Source organism: Falco biarmicus, chromosome 15 (genome assembly GCF_023638135.1).
Source record: "Falco biarmicus isolate bFalBia1 chromosome 15, bFalBia1.pri, whole genome shotgun sequence".
In the NCBI taxonomy this organism is placed as follows: domain Eukaryota; kingdom Metazoa; phylum Chordata; class Aves; order Falconiformes; family Falconidae; genus Falco; species Falco biarmicus.
In genome coordinates, this window is record NC_079302.1 from 2,966,619 (window position 1) to 2,992,464 (window position 25,846).

The window sequence follows — 25,846 nt, forward strand, 5'->3', positions numbered from 1 at the left end:
GAAGAGAACTAAAAGATTAATTCAAGTTCTCCACTGCTTTGAAAATCAAATGCTGTTTTTGTTTTCAGAGGCTCAGAAGGTAAATATTCAAGATGGGCCCAAACCACAACATTCAGCTCAAAAGCCAAATTTTCCCAAAGTTCAAGGGGGTATGAAGGTCCAAGGTTTTGGGTTCAGCAGTGAAGTCTGGCCTTCAGTTTCTCTCAAGTTCAGGGATCAAACTGCAGTTTCTGGTCCGTCCCTAGGAAGTATCACACCTGCCTGGAGCAAGCAGTGAATCTCACCCAATGAGCCATGCACCAAAATTTTCACGTAGTTGAGAGGCAGGAGACACATAGCTGGATACCTCCATAGCCAAGCGGCACCCTAGATGTTCACCAGGGGTTAAAGAGGTCCAGAGAGGCAAGAAGTTGACCTGGGACTTGGAATCGCTCCTCCATTACCAACCTGCCTTGCTACATCTCCACTCTTCGTCCATAAAATGGCAGCGTCTCCCACCCTGAGAATAGTGACATGAAGGAAGATAAATAAAAGAGCCTGAAGTGCCTGGATACTTGTGTGCTGCAGCAGCTGCAGCTCATCGCACGAAGAACTGAGGACGTCAGAATAAGTAGCACTCTACATACTTGATCTTTTTATCCCCCCTCATTGCCGTTTCCTTACAATGGCTCAAAAGCAACTGGGCTGTGATGTTTCCCATACTTTGTCTAAACTCAGAGAAGGAAAAACATAAACATTCCAGCAACATCTACTGAGCCATTTTACTAATTGGCAGATGAGGTGAAAAAAAACCCTCCACCATACTTTCCCCATATGTTTGTGAGTACATCCCGCGTTTACGGCACCAGCCACACCGCTGCATTAACTGCGTTCCTCACAAGATCACTGTGCATAGCTGGAAATCCCAATCCCAATCCTTAGACTGAGAAAGGAGACAAAACGGCGACAATTTAAAAAATAAAGGATTAATAACAGCATCTAGCACCAATGAGCCCTTCCATAATATTTTGCATCTTCCAAGTTTTATGCAAATTAATTATTCCCATAAGCAATATAAACATCACATGATGTACAACTCCCAAAGGATCGCGGGCAGTTCTGAAGCATAAAGAATAACTTTGCAAACCATTTGTGAGCCCAGTCTGTCCGCTTTCCTGTGGAGAAGATGGCAGCCCATCAGGGAAGAGACTCAGAGCTCCACACACCCCTGTATATCAAAGCAGCCAGGAGCACCAGGGCCACCAGAGCATCATCCAAAGAGACAGCCCGGTGCCAATGCCCCTTCATGACAAAAGGGAACTCTAATTGCATCTGAAACAGGGGTTTTAACAGCTAAAGCCGGATCCATAAATAAACCAAGATTAGGGATCGCAATTTATTTTGCTTTGTATAATAATATCCAGACCCAACCGTAAGAGGGAAATTCTGCACCGCATTAGCATCCTGTGCAGGGCCGGCAGCGCTTGGCTCTGGCTGCCACTTGAGGATGCGCAGATGCTGTGCTCCTTGCAGAAACACCCGCCCGCTGCCCGTGCCAGCCCCGCTGCTCTGCCGGGGAGCGTCCCGCTGGGTGACGGCCACCATCACAGCACAGGTATAGGCTGTGCCTACACACAGCCCTACACCAGCCAAAACGGCAGTGCTGAATGGGAAAAGCACCTCCAACCAACCTTCTGTGACCCCAGAAGCAGTAAAGGAAGGACCTGGTGGTGCTCCCAAGCAGGAGTCCGCGTGCACCACTTTTACAGCGAGACTGGCTCCGGTCGGGAGCACCTACATTATCTTAACTATCATAGTTTCTACAAGCAGGTAAGGCCACCTGGATCTCCACTTCACTTCACGTGCTTCAGAAGTGCCTTGAATTTCAGAGTTGCTGAACGGCCACAATTTTTGGTGAAGTCACTGCAGGTACTCACCATCTCCAAAACGCACTTGCCCTTCGAAAAGCCCGATTCAGCAAACACATGACAAGCACTAAAGCACTCGAGCAGATCCGCTGAGGTTACTCGGGCTCATATACTGTATTTCACACCAGCTACTTGCAGGTAGCCCAGAGAAAAACTCTCTCTTCTCCCCAGACTCCCTCCACCAAGTCAGGCCCACGGGGTCCAAAACACGCTGTGAGCTGCTTTTTGTTAAACTGAAACCTCACCCACGAGCTCTGGCAAAAGCCAACCCCCCGTCTGCCTGTCTCGAAGCCAATGATCACAAGGATGATTATTTAATATTTATATTTTGGCGGTACCCAGAAGCTCCAGCGCAGAGCAGGACTCCATCCCGCTACGCTCTGTGTAAACAAAGCGCTCTGAAGGCAATAGCTGCCTCTGCTCCGGGATGCTCCAGGAGCTGCACCAGGCACTCTGGAAACCCAGACAAAAGCTGTAAAACCCAGGCTGCAGGGAAGGACCGGGAAATGGAGAACACGATAGAAGGAATTTCTCCATCTATAACCATCACCACTCCATAAAGTTGTTTAAAACAGGGAACTGAGACTGTTTTCTTTGTGGAAATCCTATGTTTATTATTAGTTATGCCTCTGAGTATAAATAAATATGTAACGGATTGCATATTGGTTAATTCCCTTCATTGTGAACTTAATTGCTTCCTTGTTTGCTTTATACTTTCCACTCTGCTATATCCTCATATTTCAGCATAAGCTCATCTCTTCCACATTTGTTTATTGTGTCTACATTTCCAGAAACCGAAAGGTCAAGAGAAAATATGATTTGTTATGGAACTTCCTAATACTAACATAGCTTTAACATACAGCACAGCTCCCCGCCCTCCCTTGGCACGCAGCTTAGCAGCTGAGCCCGACTTCCCTCCTAGCTCAGACACCCACCAACACCAGGCACGTCAGCTCGGTTCCAGCAAGGAGGCAGCTTCCCTGAAACATCCTCCCCTGTTTTCTTTCCCGGACAGGAGGCTTCTGTTCAACCCTCAGCTCACGTCCCCGAAGAGGGCATTCTCCTAACCCACAGGACAGATGCTGCTTGGGCAGGGATGCTGCCAAAGCAGACGGCATCCTGCCAGCACCTCCTCACCCTGGTTTTGTGAGGCCACCCTTGGCTGAGAAAGGAGTTGTCAGCCCTTTTGGCACCATCTGATGATGGTTCCCAGCAGGGATGGTGGTTTTTGCTACGTGGATGCCCCCCTGCACGAGTCAGAGCCCAGATAGCTGCGTGCTCTGGAGCACAGCAAGCACCCACAGGGTGGGTGTGCTCGGCCAGGGTGCTCCTGGACCTGGAGCAGTGATGTGCTCCATGTTGTTCTGAACGGTGGAGGGGTCATCTAACACCAACAGCTGCTAAATCTGCTCCCCAACCTGCAGGAGGGCATCATCCTGCCTGCGCACATCTCATCACAGGAACCTCTGCAACACAACTTCAAATACACCATCATCTTCATTCCAAAAGGAGGGGGGGGAAGCTGCCACCCTCACTGCACACAACACGCCTGGAGGCTGGAGCCTTCACAGGCAGCTCTGAAATACTGGGAGGAGGCTTCCATGGGCATTTGTTTCATGGGCAAAGCACTGCGTTTGCTTCGCAGCAGAGACATGGGTGGGAAGTGTGCTCTAGCATATTTCGAAGGTGAATGCATGAGGGAAGTCACTCTGAGTTCATTATTGGAAGTACAGAGAAACACACACTTTTTCCAAAGCAATATTAGATCAGGATGATGTTTGTGCGCGGCGTACAGATGCACCAGCTGCGGGCAGGAAGAAATGCATCCCATAGGATACAGCTGTACAAGTAGGTGTGTTGTGGAGGGTTTCCGTGTTGTCCGAAAGCATCCGGGAGCAGGCAGACCCGGAGGCACTGGTGGGACTGCACAGGGGGATGCCTGGAATTGCACGGAGGCAATTACACCCTCCAGCAACGAGATGCCGGCAGTTGCAGAGGCTGGGTTGCACACAGTCAAACTTAACGTGGCGGGAAGAAAAAGAAAGAAGAAATTTGTCTGAATATCCTGCAACCCTCCCCTTGCACCACACTTCCAGTGAGCAAACTTCATCCTTCCTACGGGGCTGTCATCCTTCTCCCAGCAAAAAGGCATCCCGTAGATGCTTCCTTGGGCAAGACGAAGGCATTATTTGCTCTCAGGACCAGCAGTGGGTCCTGTTGCAAGAGGTGAATCAGGCCACGTGCAATGTTCTCCTACACTGCCAGCACCCAGCTAGCACTGGGCTTTATTTATTTCTTTATTTTTTCAAACTTGTCCTTGGACTATGAAGCTGCCCAGAGTTTCCAACAGCCCTGTCAGGACTCCCATCCTCAGTCCTTGTGCTTCTCAGAAAAAACGGGCTGCTTTTGGTAAACAAGCAGAGGTTTTAAATTCCTAACTCAACCTTATAAGAGGTAAGAAGAAAAATATGCAGGGACATGAAGCAAATTCCTGTCTAATTCCTCGGGAGACCCAATCAAATGGAAGACTTCTCCTCTCTGTTTATTTTCTTCCCAGCAGAAGTCCCAGTCTGTCCTCTTCCTCTTCCAAAAAGACCGATCGCGCTCCACACCCAGGAGCCGTGACATCAGAGGATATTTTGGGAAGGCAAATTTGTCCCCAACACAGGTTTGGTCTCGTTCCCTTTCCCTCGCACAACCCCAGCCCAACCCCACAGCTCGCTGCAGAGGAAAGTCAAAGCTGGCTACTGGATGCCAAACCTGGAGGTAAAGTGGGAGTTTAAAAAAGAAGGAATTGTCTTTTCCAGTAATTTCCCTCAGAAGAAATAATATGCTTGGCTTGTCTCTGTGTTGATACAAGGGTGACTCATTAATCCAACAATGTGAGACTGTTTTAAGGTTAATGGCAGGCATCTAGAACTGGCATCGTGTCAGTTGGCAGCTTCCGAGCTCAGCTAAAAAAATGCACTTTTATCGCTGTAGTATATCCGGAATGCAGCCGTACCTAAAGATTTTATTCTCAGACTCATTTTTTAAAGCTATTCTCAGAGCCCATTTCTCCTGGCTCCAAGCTCTGCTTGAAAATTACCCTTGGAAACCGCACTTGTGCCCACCCTTTGTGCCTTTGCAGTACACGAGAGCCTAATCACACCTCTGTGTGTTCTCATTTTACCCAGGTTTGGTCTAACCCGAAACTCTGCGGATGGCTCTGGACCCGGTCAGCTCGCTGCAAGAACTCAGTGCAGGCAGGAGGTTTATGACTCTCTCAACACCCGTTCGGCACCATCCCTCAGAGCATATCTGGGAGCACGCTCCAAAATGTCTCCTGACCTCCACCTGAGAGCTGAAAAAAGCTGTTCTCCCTAAAGTTTACTAGTTTTTCAAGGAGACTTCCAACAAAAACAACCACCGATAGTGGTATTTCTGCTGTGAGAAAAAAGAAAAGAGCTAAAATAACTACTTCCACCCTTCCTACATCATAAAATGAAGGGGGAAAAAAGGCAAGTATAGTCTCTCTTTGCACGTCACCTCTGAATTTTCCTTTAACTCTTAAAAGATGTTTGCTTGGTTGGTTACAGCCATCCTGTGGACAAATGCCTACATCCTTACTCACAAACTGCTCAGGCAGAATTCCCAGGGAAAACAGTGGGCCAAGTCCTAAACCGCTTCATCCAGTCCTACCAAAGCAGGGCTCTGCTGGCCAGGGACATGCAGAGAGCTGGAAACTCAGCCCCCTCAAAGACAGTCGGGCTGCCTTAAAAAAGAGAGGAGAATGGGAAAAATCTTATTTTTCAGCATCAAAAGCATCTCCTCCCTTCTAAGAGGGACGCTGGGGACTCTGCAATGCCCTCCCGCAGCACTGCGGACAAGCAGAAGGATGATGCAAGCTCTACGGACCAGAGCGGCGACACCAGGACCTAAGACCCATCCAAGGAAGGATTTGTTTCCAGCGGTGGCTAAGAGCCATGGGAAGAGTATAAAGCCCAGAGGCATAAAGTGATGCTCCCCCCATGACACTCTATCAGCCTCCAGCTTTTTTGCATCACTGAGAAGTACCATGCCAGGTACTCTGTCTTTGTAGTTATCAACGCTTGGCTCACGCTCCTGCCAAGGTCCCTGTGGGGCAAGTTCTCTGTTGGGCTTCCAAATCCCATAACCGTGTGTAGCTTCGAGGCACAGCACAACCACGCTTGCAAAAGTGGTCTGATGAGTTTAGTATTAGTCAGGTTAGGCCTCATTAAACATCTGCTTAGTGTTTGCAGGACCATGGCTCAATGCTTAGGGTTGTTTTGTTCCAAAGATAATGATCCTTTTTCCGTCAGATTCCTAGCGACAGCACAATACATCATTCTAACCATGGGCAAGGCTCTCAAAATGCAAACCTGCTGCTGCAACCCTTTCAGAAATGTGCGCAATAATCAGTCTTATAATAGCAAACTTACACACCTATAAAGCAGAACAGACAAGTCCCAGAGGTTCAGGATTAGAAAACACATCTGCTGTTAGACTCTTGAAAAACTACCCTCTATGTACTAGATACATGGAAGTTAGAAAACTTCCAATAAATAAGCCAAATAAGTTATCTTTGCTTTCTATTTTACGAAATCTTCGAGCATTATTTGTTTGGAGCAGACAACATCATATTCCTGAAATCGTCACACTGTGACATTTGCTCATGGGCTATACGCCTTTACCTTCTTTTCCTGTACCTGCACCTATTTTCCTGAACCCCCATAATAACAGGTCACTCATCAACAGCCCATCTCCACAGTTCTCCACCCACCCACAGAAGCCCGAGGACCCCACCACAAACTCCCACCCTTGCAAGAAACCTCTCCCACCAACACAGCACAACCCTCACTTTCCAAAGAAAAGTAATTATAACAGTGAAAATGGGGAAAGACATTGGAAAGAGCCTGGAATTGCTGCATCTCCAAGGGGTCACAGTCTGAGAAGGGACATCATCACATGCCCACTTAGCTGTGCTTTGCGTTCTCCTTTGCAAGGAGATGGTGGTCTCCCTTCACACCACGCAGCAAGAGCAGAAGCTGGGAGGGTACCAGCAGCATAGCTGGGTCCCTGCCTAAGGGATGTCAAAAGCCCGCGTGTAGGAGATGGTGCCAAGGAGGCAGAGGGGGCCTCCAAACCACAGCAGAAAATGCTGTGGCTCTCAGAGCTTGGCACTTACTCCTTGGTTAGGCAACGTGCACCTGAACATCACAGAATCACAGAACGGTCAGGGTTGGAAGGGACCTCTGGAGACCATCTAGTCCAACCCCCCTGCCATGGGCAGGGACACCTTCCACTAGGTACCTCTTCCATTCTTGAAGCTCCATCATCCTCTCCCTGCCTTTTCTCTGGGTCAATACCTAAACCACTGATGCTCAACCAGAACTCTTGGGCATATCTGCAAGCGAATCAAGCATTGACAACTACACAGCTACTCCACTATGTGGGGAAGAACAGGGTAATTCCAGTAACACCTCCATCATATCATAGGATGGTTTGGGCTGGAAGGGACCTTAAAGCCCCCCAGTTCCACCCCCCTGCCAGGGGCAGGGACACCTGCCATAGCCCAGGCTGCCCCCAGCCCCGTCCAGCCTGGCCTGGGACACTGCCAGGGATGGGGCACCCACAGCTGCTCCGGGCAGCCTGGGCCAGCGCCTCGCTGCCCTCACGGGGAAGAATTTCTTCCTCATCTCTAATCTAAATCCACCCTCTTCCAGCTCAAAGCCACCCCCCTTGTCCTGTCACCACAGGCCCTTGTACAAAGCCCCTCCCCAGGTTTAATCACACAAGAGCAGACCATGTACTGCTGCAGCTCATGTGGTGAAGCATGTGAGAGCAGCACAGGCCCATGCTGTCCATCGGTTGTCACGTTGAAAAGATCGCATTAGCAACCTGGCAATGGTGCCGCGTGTTTTCAGGTTCCACCATGCTGGGAACCTGTCCATCCTTGCTCAGGCAGGATGGCTGCTCTCACTTGTTAAACGTGTGACCCATTTGGAAGGCAACAGCACCGACCCTCGTGGCAGAGCCACGCAAACTTGTGAACACGTCACCTCTCCCTGCATGCAAAGGCCACTTCAGATTTGCTGTATGATTAAATTGGGAAGTGACACGGAAGCTGCCGAGCCTCCAAGGGCAGAGTGGGCTGGCGGCAACAGAGGGCGGTGGTTAATTACTGCTGGCTGATTTGTCACCCTGTCACCATGAAAACATAAGACATGTTCCTAATGACTCTCCCCATAAACTACGGCCACGTACAGTCTCAGCTGAAAGGTTGACTCTGGGAAATCTAAGGCAGCAGGTGAAGGGAGAGTGCAGGCACCACGCGCTGCGTCAGGACCCTCAAGGCAACGATGCGAACCCAAGGAAGCAACAGGGATCGCCCACCACCCCGCAGGGACGGAGATCGCTGCTGGGAGATCCTCCCTTGCTGTTAAGGTGCCCACCCTTCAGCCCAGGCAAAACCAGACAGACCAACCAACCAACCCTAACCCCCCACTCCGCTCCAGGAACAAGACATGTTTTTATGTGCTTCAAAAATGTGTGGGTTTTTTTTTTAATCAGAAGCAATTTTCAAGTAAAACAGACACTTTCTGTTTCACCCAAACATCCCGGCCATTGACAGCCCCGATCTCCTTTGCAATCGCTCTTAATAAATCTTAATTAGGGTAGGAGATCCAGAAGCTTCAAAACTTGCTTGGGCATCTCTCAGAGAGAGGGAATCCCAGCAAAAAGCCTCAGCACCAACCCACTGGTCTGCTGCAGGAGCACGCCGGCAGTTCCCCTCAGCCATCCTCCTCCTCTTGCACATACAAGGCTGAGGTTATACAGCCATGTCCCTCTCATTTTATGAATAGCTTTTATTTTTTAATGCAATTTTCTCCCCAGGCCAGAGAGTTCTAAGAGGAACAGAAGCAGAAAAGAGACAATTAAAAGCTTTTTAACAGCTTTGGAAAGCCAGCCCACCGACTACGCTAACTGCTAACAGCTTTCGTTACCAGCCCTCTCCTCCGTTGCGCTGCACGTGAGGCTGCCGCGCTGCAGCAAAGGGCTGACGTGCAGGGGAGGGGCAGGCCGAGCAGGACCAGCTGCTCTGCCGGGTGTCCCACGCCGCCCTGCGACGTGCTCCAGATCCATCATCCTCACGCTCCCCCAGCCCAGCAGCTCACATCCATGCTGCCCAGTTCTCGGCAAAGCCCAGACCTCCCACATCCAGCCACCTGGCCACGCGTGGCCCCCGCAGCCCCCTGCCCCACGTCCCCACACACGCAAGCCCTGACCCAGCCATTCCCCACCCCCCCCCAGCCTCTGCTCCCCCATGTCACCCTGACATTTGAAGCTTCAGCTCCTCAGCAGACATCTCAGCCTTGGCCTGTGGCACCCCGCGGATAAAGAACAGCTGTAAAACACTTCAGCCCAGACAACAAACCATTTTCTAGAATTTAAAAGGTCAGGAACTAAATTCATCTTATTGCACGGTGCGCAGCTTTTCGCCACGACGTGAGGCCTGACCCCTCCGCTGCTGGCGTTCCTACAGCGTTACAGGAATGCTGCTGAGCAAGACACCGCTCCTGAGGGATGCTCGAGACCTTTCGGAGGATGTTGACCCCGGTACCACACATCCTACGTTCGCAGAGTTCACCTCAGTGTGCGCGCAGGCTTTCCCTTTCACAGTCTGGCCCCCTTCCCTGCTGGCTGCATGCCTGTAGCTGGCAGTTCCAGCATCCCAGCAGATCCATAAATAATTCAACAGCTTGCTAAAAAAAGTGATCAATCATGTTTATGGTTCTGAAACATGCAGAAAACGTAGGCAGAGTCTGAGACCCGGAGTACCAGGAATAAGTCAGGAGAAGTCAGAGGGGGATACTGTAAGGCAAAGCGTCAGGAAAGCCAGCTGCAATAGAGGGGGGGGGAAGACTCTTCATTATATCTTCAACAAAATAAAATAATAAACCCACCAACTTTTCCATTTCCAGACAAGAATACTTTAGGGCATAAACAGCCGTAAGAGAAGTTCCAGCTAGAGTAAGCCTTTTTACACATCTTCCAGTAGCATATGCTTTAAAAATCACACCAGAGAAAAGCATGCGTTTCTTTGGCTATTTGTGCCTATTTATTTCCCGGCTCTAGGAGCAAAGCATGCCACAGAGACAAATTTCATCCATCCTTACAGCTACTGCTCCGCTGCTGATATGCAAATATCATGCATTCATTCATGCTCTTTTTGAAGTTTATTAGCCCACTTCCCACATCACTGTTATTTTAGTAACACCATCCGAACCAGAAATCATGATTCCATATCCTGTATTGTGCAGATATTGGTGTAAAATTAAAAAAGACTTTTCTTCTACAAAGATCTCCAAATCATTCTGGCAGGGAGAATGTCTGACAACCGACTGGGCTCCAGCCCATGCTGCTGAGTGCTGTTTTCAGTTTTCCTTTCTTTGGCTGTTGTGCTAGATGTAGTGAAAAAAGACAGACTCTTTTTTTTTTTTATTATTTATGTCTCTCGTCTATATGTAAAAGCAGGGTCTTACGTTAGCAGGAGGAGCACACCAGCATTCCAGACCCCACTGGTCATGCACACGGGAGAGGTCCTCCCTAAGCACTGCTCGCAGAACGACACACTGCCCAGATTTTCTGCAGCATTTTCACTCTAGAAAGAGTGCCACACCAAAATCCCGGGGTAGAGTCAAACATTCATTTTCCTCCTTGTTCAGCAAGAAACACGGGATGCGGAGCTGACCTTCCAGCCTCCAGCTGCCCTGAGAGCAGCCTTGGGAGCAGGATCGGGGGGACAGGCTTAGGTGCCATATGCACCCACCTCCTGCTTTCTGCAGTCTCCCACCACTGGATTAAATGATGTTAAAGAGGAGAATAAAGGCAACAAAGGACTTTGGAATAGGAAAGATTGCCTTATTTAAGTGTCGCAATGCAGGTATGTTCACAGTGAAGTATCAAATACAGTTTTCAACGGCTGGAGCAGGAGAATGCCTGCTGCTCTGTTGGGAAGGCTACGCTAGACCTCCAAAAAACCCTCCCTGTAATAAAACATGGTACCAAACCTCCTAGAAGAGGTTGAAGGCTGAAGTACCTAATACAACCCCGCCGCTCACCTACGCTGCAAATCAGAGATGGTCCTCGGTCCTTTTCTGTCCCATCCTCATGCGACTGCTCTCCTTATGGCTGTGGAGTAGAAGAGCAGCTCCAGAGCAAAACCACCAGGAACATCCAGAGCTTCTTATGCAAAATCTCTTCCCTCTGAAGCAAACAATCCTAATCTGAAGTCAAAATAGCAAGGGAGGGTGCAGCTGCTTGCAAACTTATTAGGTTTTACTTATTTTCATGGAAGCAGGTGGAGAGCTGAGAGGAGCAGGACCAGTACTGTGGACATTTTGGATTACTGGCCCAAGCAAAGGGAGATCCTGACAGATTTCCTAACCATTGCAAAAGGCTGAATTGACATTGCATGTCCCATGTCATTTATCTTTCAATAATGCACGCAAATCCAGCTTTTTACAAAGCCACAGGTGCATGCATGCTTTGAAAAGCTCTTATAAACACAGAGAAACTTCCAGAAGACCAGCCGGAGGGGGACACCTCCCTTCCCAGCCCTCCATCCAGGCATTCTGCCCATGGAGTGGGACACTGCCCTGCACACCTGGCACTGCCCACAGGACTCCAGCTCTCCCTGCCGGCTCCCAGGCCAGGGAAAGCAAGCTGCTCCTGCCTTTCCTTCCCATCTTCCTCCTCACACACAGCACAGACTCCCTTTAGTCTGGCTGAAAACAAGTAGAAATTGTTCCTCCAAAAAACCCTCCCGTTTTTTTCCACTCCTCGTGCCACCTTTCCCACTCGATGCCTGCAACAAGCCTTTCTGATGGAACTCCGCCATGCCCCACCGAAGCCTGGCCTGCAGCTATTGCAATAATAAAGTAATTTCCTGGTTTAATCACAGATTCGATAAAAGGCACAGCAAGACTCTGCTTACAACTGCTGACTGCCCAAGATGCATGGCTTTACGTGGGTGCACGGAAAGAAAAGATTTACACCAAGATGCAATTGCTTTTTAGCACACTGGTTTGCTGTGTCCTCAAACGTCACCCTGTAGCCAGCACGCCCCAGCAGCAAGGACCTGCTGGATTTGCATCCAACCAGGAACACAGTGCTCCACGATGGCCCTTCATGGGACACTGGGTCAGCTATGATCCCAGAATTAGCTCACAGCCAAAAAAACACCCCAACAAACCTACAGGTGTATGTGCAAACAGAAAACCTCAGCCTTCATTGCAGCACTAGAGAGATGAATACAAGGCAGACAAAAGGAGGAAGAAGTCAGGTGCCCCTTGTGCAGCTCCCCGCAGGCTTCGTGCATCATCTTCCTTAGGCTCTTCAGAATAAAGGCTTTTGGGGAACTGCTTTGCTGCTCAGGGAGGTTTTCCACATCACCAGAAACAGATATAGAGGATTAGAGGAACTCAGTTCCCCTTGTGTCCAGTCCTACCTATGGAAGAAGAGCTACCAAAGCACACTGACATTCTGGGGCAAGAACCATAACGGTACCTTTGGGGTGAAACCTAAAACAACCACATGCCCTTATCCCACAAGGAACAGGACTGGCTTATAGGTCTGGCAAAAGGAAATGAAAAGAAGAAAAGAAGGAAGGAGAGGAAAAACAGCTGTGCTGGGGGAGACACAGTGGCTGCACCCAGCGCCTTGTGCCTGGGAGGTGCGTGGTGGCTGAAGCAACAAAAGCACATAGCAGGAGGTGGTGTCAAACCCATCTAACAGTGTGTCTTCCTGGCCACGGGGAGGGTGCAGGCTGCAAGCCTTTGAGTGAAAAGCTGTTTCCAACATGTAATGGCCTCTGGCACCTTCTGCGGGACAGATGGGTGTTCAGAGGGTGCCTGTAATTCAATTGCCTCTGAAGGATGAAAGAGGCTTTTTTCCTCCCTCTAAAAAAACCCAACAAAAACCACCAACAAAAAACCCCAAAACCAAAAAAGACAAGAAAAGAAAAAAAAGAGAAAAGCAGAAAAGCATCCAGGTAACAGTTTCCTTTGGGAACAGAGTCCTCCAAAACGTAGGTGGTAGGACAAATACATTTCTGGAGAAACTATATTGAGAACTTGGCCATGGTGAGCTTCTATCCCAAACATGCCTTATTGCTGTTGGGCTAGGAGGCTAATTGCAAGTCCAAAAAAAAGAAAAAAAACACTCAATGGAACTGAGCTTTAAAGACAGTAACTTCCAAATGCTATTTGGACACTGGCAAGCACATGCTTCATTTCAAACTTGAGGAGAAGAGAAAACAAACATGCCACTACTGGGAATGCACTGGAGGTCTGTAGCTGGGGCTGTGGAGAGGAAGCTCCCTCGCTGGCCCACACAACCACACACACGCAGGCTCACGCAGTTGGATCAGTTGCTCAGAACAGAAGGAAACATTAATTGCTTTTGGAGGCAGACGCTAGCCTGGTGTCTCCAGCGACCTGCCCCATCACATATCCTACAGCTATTCCAGGGCACAGGAATTGCCATCCAGGAGAGCCAGCGAGCAGGTTCCCTGCCAGGGAGGAGCTACAGCACCTCTGCAAGCTGAACATCATCATCGTGGGGTGTTTGCATCAGACTTTGTGCATCTGCTCCCAGACGGTGGCAAGCATCCAAGTAACGTCGTATTTCAGGTACGGCTGAGGAAGCTGCACTTCACCTACCCGCGGTGTAAACGAGGCATTACTGACATTCAATACGTTTTAGAAACCTACAAAGTACTCAGAAAATCCCACCACAATCTGAGATGAGCGGAATAAAGGAAGAGACTGGTGAAATGGACCTGCTTTCATTTAGCTTGGTTTGAGAAAACCAAGAGCTAGAGGAACTGACAGCAAGCCTGGATTTCTGCAGGGACATAAGGGACCAGCACTGCCAACCATTCGGCCTTGAGCTACGTCCAAGGCGTTTCCTGCTCCGTGCTAACCATCAGCCGGAGCTTGAGCTTTGCAGAAAATCTCTTCCATCCTTCCTGCCACCCTGCCAGGTCCCACCACTGCATCCCTCTCTGCAAAGGGCATAACTGGACCACCCTTACGGCAGGACTTGGCACCCCTTGGTCTCTCCCAAGGGTGGGTTTTGGGTGAAGAATGGCAGGTTGGGGGCTGGACTCAATGGTGGTATATGGGGCAAGAGCTCCTTCAAAGGGTTTACACATCCTTGATCCGTCAGCAGGATTTGGTAGGAGGCTGACCGCCTCTGCTGACTGCCTGCATGTAATTAAACCTGTGAGTGCACCTCTGGCAGGTCATTTTATTTCCCTCCTCCTCATATGTTTTTTATATCCCCACTGGCAAAGCATTTGACAGCTTCACAACCTTGAGTGTATTCAGCTGTGAGAGGGAGGGCAGAGCTGGCATCTCTATTTCACCACAGGGGCAGAGGGAAAGGAGGAAAGTCGCTGGGAAAACATGGGCCAAAACAGAAAATGGACTTGGATCCCCCTAAACCTAAAAAGCCACTCTGCTAAACCAAGGGATAATCTCCCTCTGAAGGCCAGCTACCATCACCAGCAATTAAACATCTCAAGTTTGTGTTTTGCAAGGCTCTGGCACACAGAAGCCATGAAAAATGCTGTGTGGTGGCAGTGGTACCTCTGTAGGCCACAGTGTGCAAGCTGGAGGATGGCTCTCCACACATACACCAGTGGTCACCAGTGCCTTGACCCAGTCAACAGTTGTTCCTCCCAAGCCCAACTTCATCTTCAGCTGTTTTCAGTGGGTTTTGGTTTCTTTTCCATAAGCATTGCAACACCACTGATAACGTCGCTGCTGCTTTGCAGGGCACCCAGCGTGGAGCCTTTGTGAGCACACTCAGGGGTACCGCATGATGTCAACAGAGAAACAAAAGGCAAAAGTACCATTTCTGGATGCTTTAACTCCTATAGATGCTCAGTTCCCACAATATCCCTAAAGAAAAAAGCCTTTCATTACTTCCTCTTGACAGCAGCAGATGTGGAAAGCCAGTGCTTGGCACTGCTGAGCAGACAGGCAACTCATCCACTGCGAAGGGGATGGGGAACAAGGTAGAAGAAGGTAAAAGACCCTTGAAAGTCAACAGCATCAGTGACTTGAGTACAGGGATGGGTGGGAACCCTGGATCCTCGCCTCTGCCACACTCCCTGGGCCAAGCACAGTCCTCCACAACTTCACTGCAGACTGGGAGGGTCTTTGCCCTTTCCTTTGGAGGTCTCCTTTGGAGACACCACCCTCTGCCCCTACCACCTCTCCAGAGGATGGACCGATAAGCCATGGCTGTTTCAACAAATTTGTTCACCTGAAGGCTACACTGGACTGTGGCATTCCAAATAAAACCAGAGTGCGCTTCCAGGGACCGGCCATGCTTATGCAGAGATGGAAAGGGAGGACTGACAGGTTGCGAGGGCAGAATAAATTCAGAAATAATAATTAAGCATTGCCATGCACGGCATGCATGCTCCAAGACATGTGATGGAGAGCAGCAATTTCCTCTTTGCCCACCACCTCTCAGCATCAGCGCCGGGTCCAGCTCCTGCGTACAGGACACTTCCCACTCGCCTGCTCAAGGGGAACACAGATGTGAAGCTGCTGAACTAAACCAAAATAAAATGGTAGATGACTGTCTGATCCTGCCTGTAATACAAATGACTTGCTAGAGACCAGCGAGAGATTTTATTTCCTAAAAGCATTCACAGCCATCCTAGGAAGGGTAACTCCCATTCGTCAGCTTGAGTTTTTCCTGGCAGTACCTTCTAATCTCTTGGCACCCGTCTGCAAGTTAAAGCAAACAGATGTGTACATTTGCAAATCTAACCCGTGCACACAAGTCAGGTGTGAGAGATGATCAAAAGCCCCTCTAACAAGTGTCAGGACCGCATTTTGATGACAAATTAAGTTTTAATTAATTCTTTTAAGTGATCCATTTCCCCAGAAGATATCAACCATTCATCAAAAATTTAGGAACAAATTTGTCTAGGTTTTGCTCTGTCACATTTTGTTCTCTCCAGAAGAAAAATCCAAGTTTTCCCTTGGGCAAAACCCTTTTTCTTTCAGCTCCAGCACAGCATCATCTGCATATGCCATCAGTGAACTGTGCTCTACAAAGTTAGAGGGATCATAACAAATCCAACAGAAGCAGCAGCATAAAGCTGGGGTTTTTTTGTTTGTTTTTTTTTTTGTTGTTGTTTTGTTTTTTTTTTTTTTAAATCACCTCTTCTTCCTGAGCACTCCCACAAACGTTTTTTATTAACCTTATAACAACATATCCACCTTAAGAACAAAGCTTGTGTGCGACATAACGTGTTGCTTCAGTGACCGCCAGCTATCCTGGGAGAACTTCCCACTCCATCCGGCCCCGTGGCAGCGGCCCTGCTGCACTCGGCCGTAGCCTGATGGATGGGGCGAGGACAGGTCTAGGTGCGTGTCCCCGCTGCCAGCCCAGCCCAGCACCAGCTGATTTACAGGAGCTGGAGCTCCCCATGCTACTCCATGTAGCATGGCTCTGCCCCATCGTGCTCACGCACCGGCGAGCACGTGGTGCTGCGAGTTTCCCTCCCCGCAGCACCTCTGGTACAAGCTACAGGACCAAGACTACATCAGGTATGGATGATGGGGGTGGCACGGTGTCACCCATCCACACAGACTGGATGGGACGTAGTGCTCCATAAGGTCCTGCCCCCCAACACCTCCCAGGACTAGGGACACGCCACAGCGTGCACACAAAGCCCTTCTCCTCGCTAACATCGCTATTTTCTCCTCCTTACAGCCCAGCCAAGTGCAGTTCTCTGTGCTGGGGGAGGAGGGTGTTGTGTAAAGCCCACGGCCCCAGGGGAGCCTCCGAATTCCCTATCAGCAGCCAAGTCCTTCGGACAAGCTTCTCCGCACGCAAAGCTGCTGGGACAACCAAGGGCGTTTGTCAGCAGGATTTCCCTCCCTGTAATTTAAGGCAGGCGGGTGCCGAGAGAGGCTGCAGCCTGTTTTCCTGCAGCACAAATCCCATCGTAACTCTCCAACAACTGGCCAACTTGTTAACACCCAGGTACAGGGGGGTTACACAAGCAGTCACATCTTCAGGCAGTACAAAACAGTTGCTAAACCCTGGACAAAACAAAAAAAACCCAAAACACCAACACTAAAAGAGACAACCAGAGAGTTTGGGAGAGCAAGGGGTGAGCTGCTGCTAGTCCTGCCGCTTCCCATCTCCCGGCTCCCTCCTCCTGGGGCTGTCGACAGCGAGAGGCAGGAGCCAGGTACCGTGCCTGGAAGGAGGATCCTCTCACCCTCCTGCCCTGAGAAATGATGCTTTAAAGGAAGCACCAAGCAGGCTGCGAACCTGCCCGGGCAGTGGGGAGCCCTCAGGCCGAGCTCCTCGTTCTAGCTGTCACCGTCACCCGCAGCCTGACACTGCCGATGCGGCCCTGATGGAGGCACAGACTCGTAGCTTCAGTGACAGTTGTGGCAGGAGATGCCCTCATTTGTCCATATGGTTTTTTTCAGTAAATAGTTGGGGGACCATGTTTGTTGCCTTGCAAGTGTCGCCTTGCCGCAAAAACAACAAGCTCAAAAATGACTCCTCGGTCCCACAGCTTGATGGCCTTCATCTCCGGGCTGTGGAAACCCCTCCAGGGCTTCAACGATATTTGGAAGGGTCGAGCCTCCAAGACATAACTTTTAGATGGTGTGTGTGTGTAACATGCCAGGTCTGTATCTTCTACCCCATAACAGAAACCAATAGCTGGTTTACCCAAGGTATTTTATTTTATTTGCTTAAAGACATCCCTAGAAAAATAAATAAATCTGTTAAATGAGTGATTTTGCATCACCTGGTCTGGCAAGCAGCAAGGTACGCAACACTCTGGACCTCAGTTTATCTTTCTACATCAAGGCAAAACTTGATGGTACAAAACTTGAATGTAAAAAGCAATGGGACCACTTCAGAAATACCAGCAAACGGTAACGTCCCTCGTCCCCAAGCTTCGCACCCTCCACACATCCATCTCGTGGAGGCTTCGGAGCCAGAGGGGTAGCAGTGAAAAAATGGAAGAGTAAGACAGATCTGTATTTCAACCAGACTTACCCACCATTGAACAAACCCTGACGCCTGTGAAAAGATGTAAGTTCTTGCCTGAATGGGGACTTCAGGATTTGGCCAAAGTTGCTTTTTTTGAGAATACCAGAGGAATTGGGTCTTTAGGAAAGCTGGGCAGTTCCCCCCTTAAATCAGTTATCACTGCAATCCAGAAACAGCTGAGACATGCAAGTCTAGTCACAACTGACATCCTAATGACTCAACACTCAATTAAAAAAAATAAAAAAAATAAATCAGTCAGCTAAGTTTTACCAGGCCAGGTGATGGAAATAGTTTAGTCAAGAGGAAAACAGAAAAAGTCTTCTGATCAGCTACAAGCCTGTGTAGGCAGCATCACACATCCTGACACCAGAAAGGCAAGCAAGGTTGGAAAAGGGAATCTAGAAGGCCCACAGACCAAATGTATTTATAGGATAAACCTATGCCTTGCTGATAGGGAAGGAATGCACTCACAATCACAGTATTTTTATAGGCAGGGACTTGTCTAAAGCAGAATCAAAGGAACCCACAGAGATAGCTGTCCTTCCTTTTCCTTTACTATTATTTAGAATACTGAAACCCAGATAACAACACTTACTGCTAGCGTAGAGAACGACTGCAGTTTTACAGCTTTTTTGCTGGTGCTGTTACAGCCTGGAAATGTTTCTCTACAAAAAAGATCTGGGGAGCCATGAAACATCTAGTGTGGGATCATTTTCAAGGCAGCACCTTAGAAGGACCAGCATGTAGAAGAGCCTCCGCTAACATTCAAATTCCTCTTGCCTTTCTGCTGAAAGACATGGACAGTCAGCTGCGACCACCAAACCATCGCTGGCTGAAGATACACGGGCTCCGCGTGCACCCAGCACCGGTGGGTACAGACCTGGGGGTGCATTTAAAGCTGTCATCTGATGTCAGCCAGGACAGCGGCACCCCAGAAACCCAGCCTGGGGGGTGTTCTCAGCTCTGTTGCGTGCTTTCCACGTGCCAGGGGAAGTCAGACCGGAGCGTTCCAATGCAGCAAGGTGTTTTTGAAAACCCACTGGTTGTCTGGCTGCACTTCGAAGTGCCTTTGGAAACTGCTGCACTGGCTCCTCCATGCTTCACCCCCCAAGAATGGGGGAAATCTGTGCTCCGGTGAAGGAAGGACACGCCAATGGAAATGGCTCTAAAACCTCTGATGACGCTCAGATACTGCCAAAACGGAGCCTCTTCTATTACTCACAGCTGGTGAGAACCAGGACCACCGTCACCTCTCCCTGGCTCTGCTTCTGTCTGAGACAAGATGCTTCCCTCTGCCTGCTCCCCTCCAGAGTGTCTGTCATCCCGTTTAGACTATGATCACTCTCACCCTTCATGCAGTGAGACCCCCAGGTGCTGCTGACACATACAAAGTGGATGGGAGCAATCCTGTGGTCAGAGCCCAGCAACAGCCGAATTACGAGCCTGGAACTCTTGGCACAGGACTGCAAAAGCATCAGGTATCACAGTGTTTGCAATACAGCAGGACCCCTGGCATTCAGCTGGGCATTCATCATACGCCCTACAGATACTTATAACCATATAATCACCCAGACTGTTAGCGAGGGCAGGGCAGAGGTCCACGAGGCGCTGTTCCAAGTGGTTATGCTGTTTGGATGGGAGGCAATGAGAAATCCCCCAGAGATTTGCAAGAACGCTCATTGTGCTCCTAAGATTTATTGCATGCACGCAACTGTGGTGCTTAAAATGAAACATTCTTTGTGTGATTATCCAAAGAAGGTAGAAGGGAGAATATTAATTACAGGAAGAGGCTACGTTTTACTTTAAATCCAGTAAAAGTGCAATCTAGGCAATGGATTTACTTCATTTCTCCTCTATTCTTTGGAAGGACAAGTAAGACGGTTTGGCTGGATGTGAACTGCAGCCTCTAACGCTCCCAAAGCTCAAGGTGAGGAACAACTCTTCGGTCACATCCACCCTGATGCTCTGTGCTAGCACCAGCTCCAAAACTTCCCTTCAACTGCCCCAAGCATCGGACCCTCTGTGTGGCATCGTTCAGAGGGACATCTCACGGAAGCTACCAGGAGAGGGAAAATCTCCCCGCCCGATAGAGACAGAGCAGTGCAGAGCTGAGCACGCGCCCCCAGGACTGCTTTCTGCCAGGGCTCTGCTGCCTGCAAACAGCCTCAGATCCCTGCTGTCCATGCCCAGGGTTGCAATCTCTACCCTACTGCAAGGTGAGGATAAATTCGACCCCACAACAAGCACTTGTACCCTGACTCCTACCCCAGGTTGTCCTTTCAAAGCCAACAGCATCACTGCATCCTTGCTCTCTGCAACAGATGCTCAGCAGAGTTGACACAGGGCTCACCTTGAGCTGCACTAACAGACGAGCAGCTGGCGTCCTGTGCGGTACGGTGGAGCCTCCTAGCAGTGAGTTTTAGAGCCTGGTTTCTTCATCCTTTTATTTACAACCCAAGTCAATTATCAGCAGCACAAAACACCTCCCTCCCTCCTTGACAAGAGTTGGTGGTGCCCCTGCTTCTACGGGGAAAGAGCCCCTGCTCAGCACCTGCCCCATAAGCCCGTCCCTTTCAAAGCATCCTCACCAGACACTCCTCCTCCTCCTCCCAGGTGAGAAAGTTTTTTCAGATCTGTCAGCTAGAAACCTCTGGGCTGATTCTCAGCATTTCTGTAACTGTGTGATGAGGCCAGCTGTTTTTTAAGGTGTTTAAAGGGCTGCACACTCTGTCACACCCTGTCATCGTGCACAATGTGGCACCTGGGTCAGCTCATACTGGAGGACCACAGGGAAAGCAGACATGCCAGGCTGCACTAGGAACCCACGCAGATGCAGACTGCCTCACCAGGTCCCAAAATTTAGTTGCTTTTGGCCATCGTAAACTTGCAGACATGGGAACACCAGGACTTGCACTTTCCAGCCTGTGCCAGATCCATCCCCTGGGGACTCGGTACGGGTTTGGCAAACGCAGTCAAAATGTTGCAAGAAGCTATGGAAGAGGTGATGACTTTGCCGGAAGAACAAGTACGTCCTGGCTGCTGCTGGCTGCGGCTGGCTGCCCAGCATCTCCCAGTACTGCCTCATCCCACGTATTTCAAATTCCTTTTAAAGGTCTTGACTACAGAGCCAGTTTTATGAGATGCTGGGAATCTCCACCACCACCAAGTCAGGAAGAACCACAAACTGGTCATACCTAAACCAGACTTGCTCCTAAAGCATTTCTCCAGCATGAGCATGGATTATCCTCAGACAAAATCAACAGGACAGAGCAATGTTGACAGAAACAGGGCAGACAAAACGTATCAGGACTTGCAATGAACAGGATCACACCGTGGAGTCACTGGCAGGTTCAGGAATTACCTTCCCGTGTCCCTTTGCTGAAGGGACTCCTCGTGCTCTTTGCCAGCGAACAACAAAGCATGCATGCAAGGGAAGGAGATCTGAGGAACACAGCAACGGCTTGTTTGTGTTTCTGCTCGACTGCAGCTGGATGTTGCTCAGAGGCAAAGTTGATGGGGACTTGATTTATTTATTGGATGATGTACGCAATTCAAAAATATGGCACTGAACCCGGAGTTCTGCAGCATCTGTTTAAAGGCAAACATAAATCAAAAAGCACGGCGGAAAACCCACGATCTGTGCTCTCACCGCACGCCACCTTTACCTGTTACCTTTTCATTTGCCCCAAACCCATTCAGAGCTGCGGTCGTCCCACTTCTCAAATTCCTCCTGCCTCGAGCTGCTGCTGGGGCTCAGCCCTCGCACGTCCATTCCCACGCACCGGTGGGCTCCTCCTCCTGCAGCACTTGCACATCCCCGTGTTTGCACAGCGCTACATATGAAACAGCCTGACTCACCCCCCCAGCACTGCAGACATCAAGGAAAATGGGAACCAACACAGTCAGTCTTTTTTTTTTTTTTTTTTTTTTTTTCCTAAGGATAATTTCCCACATTGGCTTTTGGCTCCTGTGCACGGCGGAGGAGCAGTGGGTTCTGCTTAGGCTCACCCCATCGGGTGCGTTAGACCAGGGGAAGGAAAAGTCCCTTCAGAAGCTTTACTGCTGATGTCTATTTATACTTTACATCAACAAATCTCTTCAATTTTAATAACATTGTCATCTCACCTATGTAAAATATGTATTAAAACCCATGAAGTGTGGGTCTGTCACTGCAGGTTAAGTAAACATGACTTCACAATTTGCCGTTAGTCCTATAGCAAACACTCAAATTGTTCACGTTATTCAGCCAACCTATTTTTTATTAATAAAAAAAGAGAACATACAGCAGAATACTACAGTTCATGCTCAGAATACGTGACTGTGCCATAAGCTTTCCTCACTCAGAAGGGACAACACAGAATATTGCACGCCTCTCCCAACAAATCCATGCTGCAGAATTATAAACAACTTGGATGCAACATCGAGCCTGTTGCAGCAGGGATTTCACCTGGAAAGGGGTGGCCTGGCTCTGGATATCTGCCAGTTTGTTGCCAAGAAATATAAGGAACCCAGAGCCCCAAACTAAGTTTGTCCTAGCTGGTCAGAAGATACAATCCTGCAAAGCAATTGCACACCTGGAGCGGGCTCTGAAGCAGGCGAAGGATGTGCTGAAAGATCCAGTTCGCCTGTCCCGCTCAGCCACGCACGCTGACCAGCCCCGATGACTTTGTTGGCTGCAAGAGGCTGCTCAGAAGAGCAGGCACACGGGAGCACCCTGGCACACCACCACAGGCCTGCAGGATTTGGACTCAGCTGCCTCTCTATTCTGAAACAACCATAACATGAGTGATGATGATCTGGGGCAGGATTGTGGCAGCGTTACATGGAAAGGGCAGCAGGAAGGTTATAAGATCAAACACCTCTTAATTGCAATGCACACATACGAGCGGGAGCCTTTCCAAGGGGAAGCACTGCTTCCAGCTGCTTACCTGCGATGGAGGGGAGAGTCCCTCTCCTCCCGCCAAGGCTGAAATTTAAGACTAATCATGGATTAAGCTACAGAAGGAAATTCTTTGTTCCTGCAATGTTTAAATCTGTATGAACCTACAGTGGTTCCACGACAGCATAAAAGCAAGCCTCGTCCATAATTTCCTTCCAGAGAAAGCCCAAAGGAGCGAGTCAAGTCTCGCTCCCCATAAATGTGCTGGGAACATAATAAATATTATTAAATTCCATTAAACACTACAAATGTGAAAGCCTTGTCTGGGGGAGGGGGTAATTTCTGACATAGGGATGATTGATTTCCAGTAGAGCTAGGAATGTGATGCGTGCTTAATACAAGTAAAATACATGTATTTAAGTCTTCCTCCTCACCAGGAAACTGCAATGCACATGGCTCTGTCTCGGTGCAGTGTCTGTCGTGACAATGAATTAGGGCTCCTTGGTGGTAAGGTAATAAGTAGGTCCTGACCTGTGCTGCTCACAGCTAAGTGCACAGCACCGCCACGTGACAGGTGAGCCCTGGCAATCGCACACCTCCAAAAAGGGGAGCAGAAAAAAAAGCACACAAAAATACACCATGTGTAACGATGCTGCCATTATGCCAAGGGACCTTACTTTGTGTCATGCCTATGCTCGTGCTGAAAAACATATGCGCGTGCCTGCACTGAGGCAGGATCTCATACTTAGATATTCTTTAGGGCTTTCGCATGATTGCCTGGATGCTTAGGCAGTCATCACTGGAAAAGCTCCATGGACAGCAAAGATAACATCAGGAGTGGGGTGCCAAGTTATGCCCAAGAAATGGGTGTTGGGGGATCGCAATCCCTGCCGCTCCAGTGCCGCCGCACATGGTTGACTCGGCATCCTCTGCTACGTTTTGTCCTTATCTTGCTCCTCCTTGGCTGGTTCTCCCTGACAGCAGTGCCGAGAGTGCAAATCCCTCTCTGAGGATGAACCTGGTGAAGTTCCATAACCGAACATGACACCAGGACTCCCACGCGCTCCCCAGAGGCCAGCTGAGCCCAACCCTTCCAGCCTGGCCACTTCCATGCGCCGCTTCCACGAGTCTAAGGTTTCTAAGAACTGGCCCCAGATGCTTGGAAGCTCAGGATGCAGCTAAATCAGCTCGCGTGGCCTTTAGCCTGGAAGGGTTGAGAAGGACAGGAGAAACCAAGCTGGGGTCATTTAACATCAAGCCCACGAGCCTCCCACTTGAGCTGAGCTTGGGGAATGCAGCTGTAGGGAAGCAACACGGGGGTTAACGCCCCTTCCCTGCAGTGAAGCTCTGGGAAGGGAGATAACAAACATGAAAAGCCTGGTGGTACCGGCTTCCAGAGCCAGCCCCTGCGGCCAGGGGTTAGAGCCAGGGACAGTGTTGCTAACTAAGGTCCCGTTTTCTACTTGGCCAAGGATCTACTGTGCATCCTTAGTCAACAAAGTGCTCCATCTCATCTGAGGAACAGAGATAACAGAGATGAAAGATACTGCACACATGCAAATAACAAGCTGGCAGGAGGAACCGCAGGTCCTACCCTTGGCAGGGCAGAGGGCAGGCGCATATAGCCTGCCCTGCTCTATTTTTTTTGGTCTGTAATCGTACTCTGCTGTCATTAATACCGTACATCCAATCTGAGGCTTTCCTGATGTTTGGAGCCCAGCCACAGCCTCCTTCCTCCTTGTGTACACGAGGTTTCCCCGCTGCTCTCGATGGCTCAGCCAACTGAGCTGCCTGTCCTGGCAGCATGTTACTCTCTGGGGAGAGAGATTCATCTGGTATTAAATTGCAAACGAAAAACCTAGTCGTATTTGCAGGTTTGGTTGTTAGAACACTAAATGGAGGCTGCTACAAACGCTTCTTGAGAGATGCTTGCAAAGAAAGGGAGAAAGGATGGGGTGCTGAGCCAAACGAGCACGTTACACCAGAGCCAGGCGGAGGGGAGCTGCAAACCACATGCCCATGACCTGCCTTTAAATCAGTTTTAAGCATCAGGTCTTAGAGGGCACAGCAGGCATTACCCAAATCAGCTCCATCAGGAGCTTTCTGCTTTCCCTGGACTATAACTGATCAAACCTGGGTACATGCCATTGCTCCCACCCCTGAGCTGGGCAACATTTGGTTTTATTTTTTTATAAAATGGTTTCACCATTTCAGGGTTCAGAGCTCACTCACAAACACAGAAAATAGCCATGTTCATTGACAGTGCCTTTGCCTAAATGAATAAATCCACTCCCAAACACCTGAGAAGAAAAGAGCAGAATACTGTCAGAACTCACACAGCTCTTAAAAACACACACGAACAGTCCCTACTGCAGTACATCCCCACAGGTCCATCACATGGACCTTTGGAGTTGGGTTTCCCTTGGTCCAGCAAGATAAGCTCCTCCAGGAGCCCCGTTGCCCTTTGCAGTTAGGTGGTAGTTCGGGATGGAGCTCCCCCAGACAAGCCAGCCTAGCTATTTCCAGTCTTCTAACAGGCACCAGAAAAATATCGGGTGAACGGACCCGAGAGACAAACACCTCCCAGGCATCCTAAGCTGCGGCACATGTGCCACCATAGACACACATACCAAGGTTGGAGTCCTCGTTAGAGCCACACAGAGCTTTGTGGAACATCCAAACATCTCTGGTGCAGGAGCATCAAACAGCAGCAGGTAGAGGTGGAGAAATTAAATGACCCAGAAACAGACGTTTGTCTGGGTTTTCTTCCAGGAACAAGGCTAGGGGCACACATACACATGCTCACACCCCCAGATTAATATATCTAGACTTTGATTAAACGGATCCCAGGTAATCACAGCATTTCAGCTACCATCTCCTTTGGAAAGCACAGCAATCTTTCTTTCTAGCTTTCCTCCACTGGCCCAGCAGCAGGTTGCTGTTAGCTTGT